This window comes from Strongylocentrotus purpuratus, unplaced genomic scaffold, assembly GCF_000002235.5.
Source record: "Strongylocentrotus purpuratus isolate Spur 01 unplaced genomic scaffold, Spur_5.0 spur5_contig_865, whole genome shotgun sequence".
Lineage (NCBI taxonomy): Eukaryota > Metazoa > Echinodermata > Echinoidea > Camarodonta > Strongylocentrotidae > Strongylocentrotus > Strongylocentrotus purpuratus.
Genome location: NW_022145574.1, coordinates 479,530 through 487,580, shown reverse-complemented (window position 1 = coordinate 487,580; position 8,051 = coordinate 479,530).

The following is an 8,051-nucleotide window of genomic DNA, read 5'->3' as shown; positions in this document are numbered from 1 at the left end:
GAGAATGGGAGTTTTAAGTCTTCATATTTCCGCACCCGTATTCCAACACCATGTGTGTGTGTACCTGGGCCCTGTTTCATAAAACTAGTTATTAAATAACAAGTTATTATAACTGTAAAAAGCTACTTAAATCTTGACATTTGATTGGCTGAGGGCAAATTTATCATAGTATCTAAGAATTAACATATGCTAGAAAATCATGAAGTACAAAAAATACCTGTATTATTTATAAAGAACGCATTACTAAATATAATTTGTTATTGACTTACTGCACGGTAATTCATCCTCGTAATGTTCGCAGTGGTAAAGTCCATCGCAAAGGACAGTCGGTGACACGCTCATGTTAGAGCTTGAACAGGCAAATAAGGCTGGTAGAAGATAGAAGATGGGGAGAAAATACATTATGTTTAGCTCATAATGCTCTGAAATGTTGCAATTGAATATACTATGTTTCTTTAAATACTTTTAGTAATTAGGCGCGTCAAAATTCACCTTTTATACTATTATTTGTGGTAAAACTGAAAACAAGGATTATCTTCATCAGTCGACAGGTATTGAATAATTCTTATTTTATAACCAGTATAAAATCAGTTATCACTGCTTCAATAGACAGAACTTAAGATTCTACCCATATTTCAAAAATAAATTAATTTAAAACTTACATGATAGGTCAATGGAAATGATTTCAACGTCCATTCGGAGCTCGGAGTAACCATTTGCTCCTATGACAGCAAACCACATCTCATTGGTATCTACATAGACGTCATCAGGCTCGTAGTTTATGTTTTCATCGATAGTTGTGATGCCAGACTGTATATCAAACGGATCGTTACCTGTCCCTATTTGGACTTTAGCACCATTAAGATAAAATTCTCGGAATACAACTCGAAATCCATTCGTAACGTTTGTATTTAGCAAGATTGCATTATAAAATCGTATCGTGCTTGTGTATGGTAAGGAAATGAAATGTGATTCGCCTTTCTGGAGATAAGTTGCTGAATAATCTGAAAGGTAAACAAAATAAAAAATAAAAAGCAAAAAAAGCAAAAAAAAAGGGGCACCTGCCGATGTTTTTGACAATTCTTCAACAAGAGTTAGGTAGGTAAGCTTCATCATCTTGCATCGATATCTTATCTGGCAGCCTCTCTCGAAAAAATGTGTATAAGCAAAACTGCTTAACCCCCCTTATTTACCTAGAGGAAAGGACATTCCCCCCAAAAATGTATAGACCTACCCGTTTATATCAGAGTTCCCAAAACAGATCCCAATGTCGGGTCGATTTCAAACCATCTACCACTTACGAGAAATTTGGCTAGTAGAAATTATGACATGACATTATGAACAAGAAAATCTACAAACTTTGAACAGGGATCGGTTGATAGAGTCAGATGCCTCTTTAAAAAATGAGAGCATTTGCCCTTTAAATCATATGGACACAATTTGTAAATGAAACTTCCCTTTTCATTACAAAATATAGAGACTGGCCTGTCCCAATATGCAGACATATATGTTTTCTAAATGATGATATCCGGTGCTTGGACAAAACTTCATGGGGTCAGTCGAGGGAGGCAATTTACGGGGATTAACTCGACAGCTAGACTTTGCCTGCCATACTTTTTATCAATGAATTTGATGGTACTTTGAGGGTCGAAATCGTATGGTATTACATGGGTTACTATTAAGGACTAGTCTTTGGCTTCTACAAAGTTGTGAAAAGTCGATGGATCAAAATTTGACCCCCTAATAGGCCGAGAGCACAAAAGCCATAACCCCAGTAACTAAATTATCCATTAAAATTCATTGAGACGGACGAAACATGTCTGTCTTTAAAACTTTCTCTATCGTAGAACTGCAATACACTAATATAATTCTGATATTCATAAGAAAGTGGTAAAAAGAATTTGAAAGAATGGGAGTTTCAAGTCTTCATATTTCCGCACCCGTATTCCAACACAATGTCTGTGTACCTGGGCCCTGTTTCATGAAACTTGTTATCAATAACAAGTTATGATAACTGTAATAAGCTACTTAAATCTTGACATTTGATTGGCTGAGAGCAAAATTTCATAGTATCTAAGAATTAACATATGCTAGAAAATAATGAAGTACAATAAAAAACCTGTGAAATTTATAAAGAACGCATTACTGAATATTATTTGTTATTGACTTACTGCACGCTAATTCATCCTCGTAATGATCACAGTGGTAAAGTCCATCGCAAAGGACAGTCGTTGACACGCTCATGTTAGAGCTTGAACAGGCAAATAAGGCTGGTAGAAGATAAAGATGGAGAGAAAAATAACTTATGATTAGCTCATAATGGTCTGAAATGTAACAACTGAATATACTATGTTTCCTTAAATACTTTCAGTAATTAGGCGCGTCAGAATTCACCTTCTTTATACTATTATTTGTGGTAAAACTGGAATCATGGATTATCTTTATCAGTTGACAGGTATTGAATAATTCTCATTTTATAACCAGTAAATCACCAGTTATCACTGCTTCAATATACATAACTTTAGATTCTACCGATATTTCAAAAGAAAATTATTTTAAAACTCACTTGACAGGTCAATGGAAATTATTTCAACGACCATTCGGAGCCCGGAGTAACCATTTGCTCCTATGACAGCTAACCACATCTCATTTGTATCTGCATAGACATCATCAGGCTCGTAGTTTATGTATCCATCGATAGTTGTGATGCCAGACTGTATGTCAGACGGATCGTTACCTGTCCCTATTTGGATTTTAGCATCATCAGAGAGATACAAATCTCGGAACACAACTCGAAATCCATTCGTAGCGTTTGTTTTGAGCAAGATCGCATTATAGGATCGTGTTGTGCTGGTGTGTGGTAAGGAGATGAAATGTGATTCGCCTTCCTGGAGAAAAGTTGCTGAATAATCTGAAAGGAAAAAAAAAAGAAAAAAAAAAGTCACCTGTCGATGGTTCTTGTCGATTCTTCAACAAGAGATTGGTAGATAAGCTTCATTATCTTGCATCGATATCTAATATGGCAGCCTCTCTCGAAAAAAAAATGTGTATAAGCAAAACTACCCAACTCCCTTATTTACCTAGAGGAGAGGACATTCCCCCAAAAAATGTAGAGACCTAACCCTATATATCAGAGTTCCCAAAACAGATACCAATGTCGGGTCGGTTTCAACCCATATACCACTTGCGAGAAATTTGGCTAGTAGAAATTATGACATGACATTTAAAACACGAAAATCTACAAAATATGAAAATGGATCGGTTGATATCAGACGCCCCTTTGACAAATGGGAGCATTTTTTCATTTAAATCATATAGACACAATTTGTATAGGAAAATTTCTTTTCCATTACAAAACATAGAGACTGGCCTGTGCTAATATGCAGACATATATGCTTTCTAAATGATGATATCTGGTGCTTAGACAAGACTTCATGTGGTATGTTGAGGCAATTTATGGGGATTAACCTGACAGCTACACTGTGCCTGCCACAAGTTATATCAATGAATTTGATGGTACTTTGAGGGTCAAAATCGTATAGTATTAAACGGGTAACTATTTAAGATCAGTTTTTGGCTTTACACAGTTGTTAGAAGTGGATGGAACAAAATTGGACCACATAATAGGCCGAGAGCACAAAAACTATTGAAAGTCTTTTAAACTGTCTTTCTCGTAGAACTGCAATACACTAATATAATAATGATATTCATAAGAAAGTTGTAAAATATGTGAGAGAACGGGAGTTTTAAGTCTTCATTTTTCCGCACCCGTATTCCAACACCATGTTTGTGTACCTGGGCCCTGTTTCATGAAACTTGTTATCAATAACGAGTTATGATAACTGTAATAAGCTACTGAAATCTTGACATTTGTCTGGCTGAGAGCAAATTTGTCCTAGCATCTAAGAATAATTAAAAAATAACATATGCCAGAAAAACATGAAGTACAATAAATACCTCTAATATTTATAAAGAACGCATTACTACATACAATTTGTTATTGACTTACTGCACGCTAATTCATCCTCGTAATGATTGCAGTGGTAAAGTCCATCGCAAAGGACAGTCGGTGACACGCTCATATTAGAGCTTGAACAGGCAAATAAGGCTGGTAGAAGATAAAGATGGAGAGAAAAATAACTTATGAGTGGCTCATAATGCTTTGAAATGTTACAATTGAATGTACTATGTTTCGTTGAATACCTTAAGTCATTAAGCGCGTCAAAAATTCACCTTCTTTATACTATTATTTCTGGTAAAACTGGACACATGGATTATCTTCATTAGTCGACAGGTATTAAATAATTCTCATTTTATAACTAGTGAGCCACCAGTTATCACTGCTTCAATTAACAGAACTTTAGATTTGTCCGATATTTTAAAAGAAAATTAATTTAAAACTCACTTGATAGGTCAATAGAAATGATTTCAACGTCCATTCGGAGCCTGGAGTAACCATTTGCTCCTAAAACAGCTAACCACATGTTATTTGTATCTGCATATACATCATCAGGCTCGTAGTTTATGTATCCATCGATAGTTGTGATGCCAGACTGTATGTCAGACGGGTCGTTACCTGTCCCTATTTGGACTTTATTACCATAATACTGGAGATACAACTCTCGGAACACAACTCGAAATCCATTCGTAGCGTTTGTTTTTAGCAAGATTGCATTATAGAACCGTATCGTGCTGGTGAATGGTAAGGAGATGAAATGTGATTCGCCTTCCTGGAGATAAGTTGCTGAATAATCTGTAAAGGGAAAACAATAATTGAAACAAACAAAAGTCACTTGTCGATGATTCTTTACAGTTCTCCAAGAAGAGATTGGTAGATAAGTTTTATCATCTTGTATTGACATATAATCTGGCAGCCTCTTCAGAAGAGAACTTGTATTTTCTATACCGTTTGACCCCCCCCCCTTAGAGGAAATGACATTTCCCAAAATGTATAGACCTAATCGTATCTATCAGAGTTTCCAAAACAGATCCCAAAGTCATGTCGGTTTCAACCCATCTACCACGTGCGAGAAGTTTTTTCTAGTAGAAATTATGACATGACATTAAAACACGAAAATCTACACAATTTGAACATTGATCAGTTGATATCAGACGTCTCTTTAACAAATAGGAGCATTTTCTCCTTTTAAGATTTCAAGATTTATTTCTTTCTTTCCACTTGCATAAAAAAACCATTTCATTCAGGAACAGTAGAAACAAGTTTATCGTCAACTAGCATAAATACATTAACAATGAAACATTATAAAGACTTTAACAAATGTGGAAAAGAGGTGGTCTGTAAAAAAACACAGCTTGTTAAAACACAGATCACCTTTGCAGGAACAACAACAAAAATTTAAGAAGTAGGTTACATCACAGGGGGAGGGGGACTAACAGTACTAATCTAGTTACCTACGGTATACTGACTATAAATAAATATCAGAGGTACCACTAATTTACAGAATATGGTAGACTAAAAAAGAAAACAGAATAATGATGATGGAATAGTAAAGAAATAGGTGAATGAGGATAATGTACAACACGGGGGGGGGGGAGGGGACAATGCTAATCCAGTAACCTATATTGAATATTAATAAATATCAGATCTATTCACTGTAGGTGTACAGTAGATGGAATTTCAGCTTGCGTTTGAAGAGAGAAGAGCTTACAGACTGCCTAATAGAACAGTCTAAAGAGTTCCAATACTTTAGGTCCAGTATATGTGCAAGTGTATTAATCCTAAGCTGAGTTCTAGCTGATGACACATGGTATAAGGCAGCCTGTCTAGTAGAGTATTTGTGTATTCGGTTATTCTTTACAAAAATAGATGCTATTGCCATGGGAGCTTCACCCTTCTCCAACTGATACATTAGATATCCCAGATATAGAAAGTATATATCTTTTACCTTCAGCATTTTATTTTCGTAAAATAGCTTGTCAGTGTGAGTGCGCCAGTCAGCTGCCGAAATAATTCTCACTGCTCTCTTTTGAATGAGCAGAATTTTATTTAAGTAGGATTTGGCTGAGGGACCCCAGGCTAGCACACCATAATTTAGGTATGTCAAAATTAAGGAACAGTACAACATGCTAAGTACATTTCTTTGGAATACAAACATCATACCAACATTTCTAGAGAGCACTTTACTTAAATGAGTAGTATGCATCTTCCAAGTCAATTATCATCAATGTGGAGACTTAAACATTTAATAAATGAGACCTTTTCAATATTTACCTGATCAAAGACAACATTACCAGCCATTATTGTTTCACTGTTACTGAACAACATAAATTTAGTTTTAATAAGTTAAGTGACAGTTTATTTGCATGAATCCATTTAGTCAATACACAAAGCTCTCTATTTACAGTTTCTAAAAGAGTATTTAAGTTTCTATGAGAACAGAATACACTTGTATCGTCTGCAAAAAGCAAAAAAAGAAAACGTCTCTGAGGAATTTTGGAAAATCATTTACATATAAAATAAAAAGCAGGGTACCCAAAAGGGAACCTTGAGGTTCTCCACACGTGACGGGTAACATATCTAAACAAATTTCGCCGAGCTGCACAAATTGTTTTCTGTTACTAAGATAACTTCTAAACCATTCGAGTGCAGGTCCTCTTACCCCATAATAAGAGAGCTTGTGCAACAACATATTATTGTTCACCGTATCAAAAGCTTTGGAATAATCCAAAAATATACCAACCGTATGGAGGTGTTCATCAAGTGCCGAAGATATTTTGTCTAAAAGACATAAAACAGCATGATAAGTTGTGTGTTTCTCGCGAATACCAAACTGAGAATTTGAGAAAACTTGACACGACTTCAAAGACCTAATCAATCTAATATATACAAGTTTTTCCAAAATCTTAGAGAAGACAGTAAGTAGAGAAAGTGGTCTATAATTAACCGTTTCTACAGGGTTCCCTTTTTTATATACAGTGCGTCCCAGAAAAAACGAAACCGAGAAATATCGATGTTCTATCATAACTTAATCACAACTATAATTAATGAATGATACATATTTGGAAAGCTTAGAGTCTCCTCTTTCATGTGATGCTACTCATATAATGCATATTTCACGCATGAGTGATTAAAAGCAATTTGAAGGAAGGAAACCAAAAAGACATTTGGCGGGCGGTATCTGAATTTCGAAGAAAAATTCACATTTCTAGAAAGTTGAGTTTCTGCCCTTTCATATGACACCTCAATCTGGAAAAATGAGCGAGGAATGACAAAGTTCTGTTTGTTTAAAGTAGTGCTTGCATTTCCATAATTTTATTAAACGAATTCGTTTTCACTGGCTGCCTGCCGTATCAATAAACGAAATTAACATAAGACTTAACTCCGTTTCGTTGACAATCAGCCATAGACGAGAGTCTTCATGCATGGCTGATTGTCAACGAAACGGAGTTAAGTCTTTTCTTTTGACAAATCTGCTTTTTGCTACGGCAGACACCCAGTGAAAACGAATTCGTTTGTTAAAATTATGAAAATGTAAGGGCTACTTTAAACAAACAGAACTTTGTTATTCCTGGCTCATTTTTCTTGATTGAGGTATCATATGAAAGAGCAGAAAATGAACTTTCTAGAAATGTGAATATTTCTTTGAAATTCAGATACCGCCCGCCAAATTAATTTTTGGTTTCCTTCCTTTAAATTGCTTTTAATCACTCATGCGTAAAATATGCATCACGTGAGTAAAATCAACTGAAAGAAGAGACTCTAAGCTTTCCAAATATGTATCATTCATTAATTATGGTTGTGATTAAGTTATGATAAAACATCGATACTTCTCGGTTTCGTTTTTTCTGGGACGCACAAGCAGTGGGAATAGGATGCAAATTAGTGAAAATATTGTCAATTAAGGTTTGTAAGTTTTCTGCTACACTCTAGTTGGCTTATTAATCAGAGGAATCAAAGAGAACGTACTTAAAGTATCAAACAAATTATTAACAGAGTTATCGCGATCAAAAGAAAATAAATTTATATTAAAATCACCCATAATAATTATTTTTATATTTCTGAATAATGGGCTTGAAAGAGTGTTTAATAG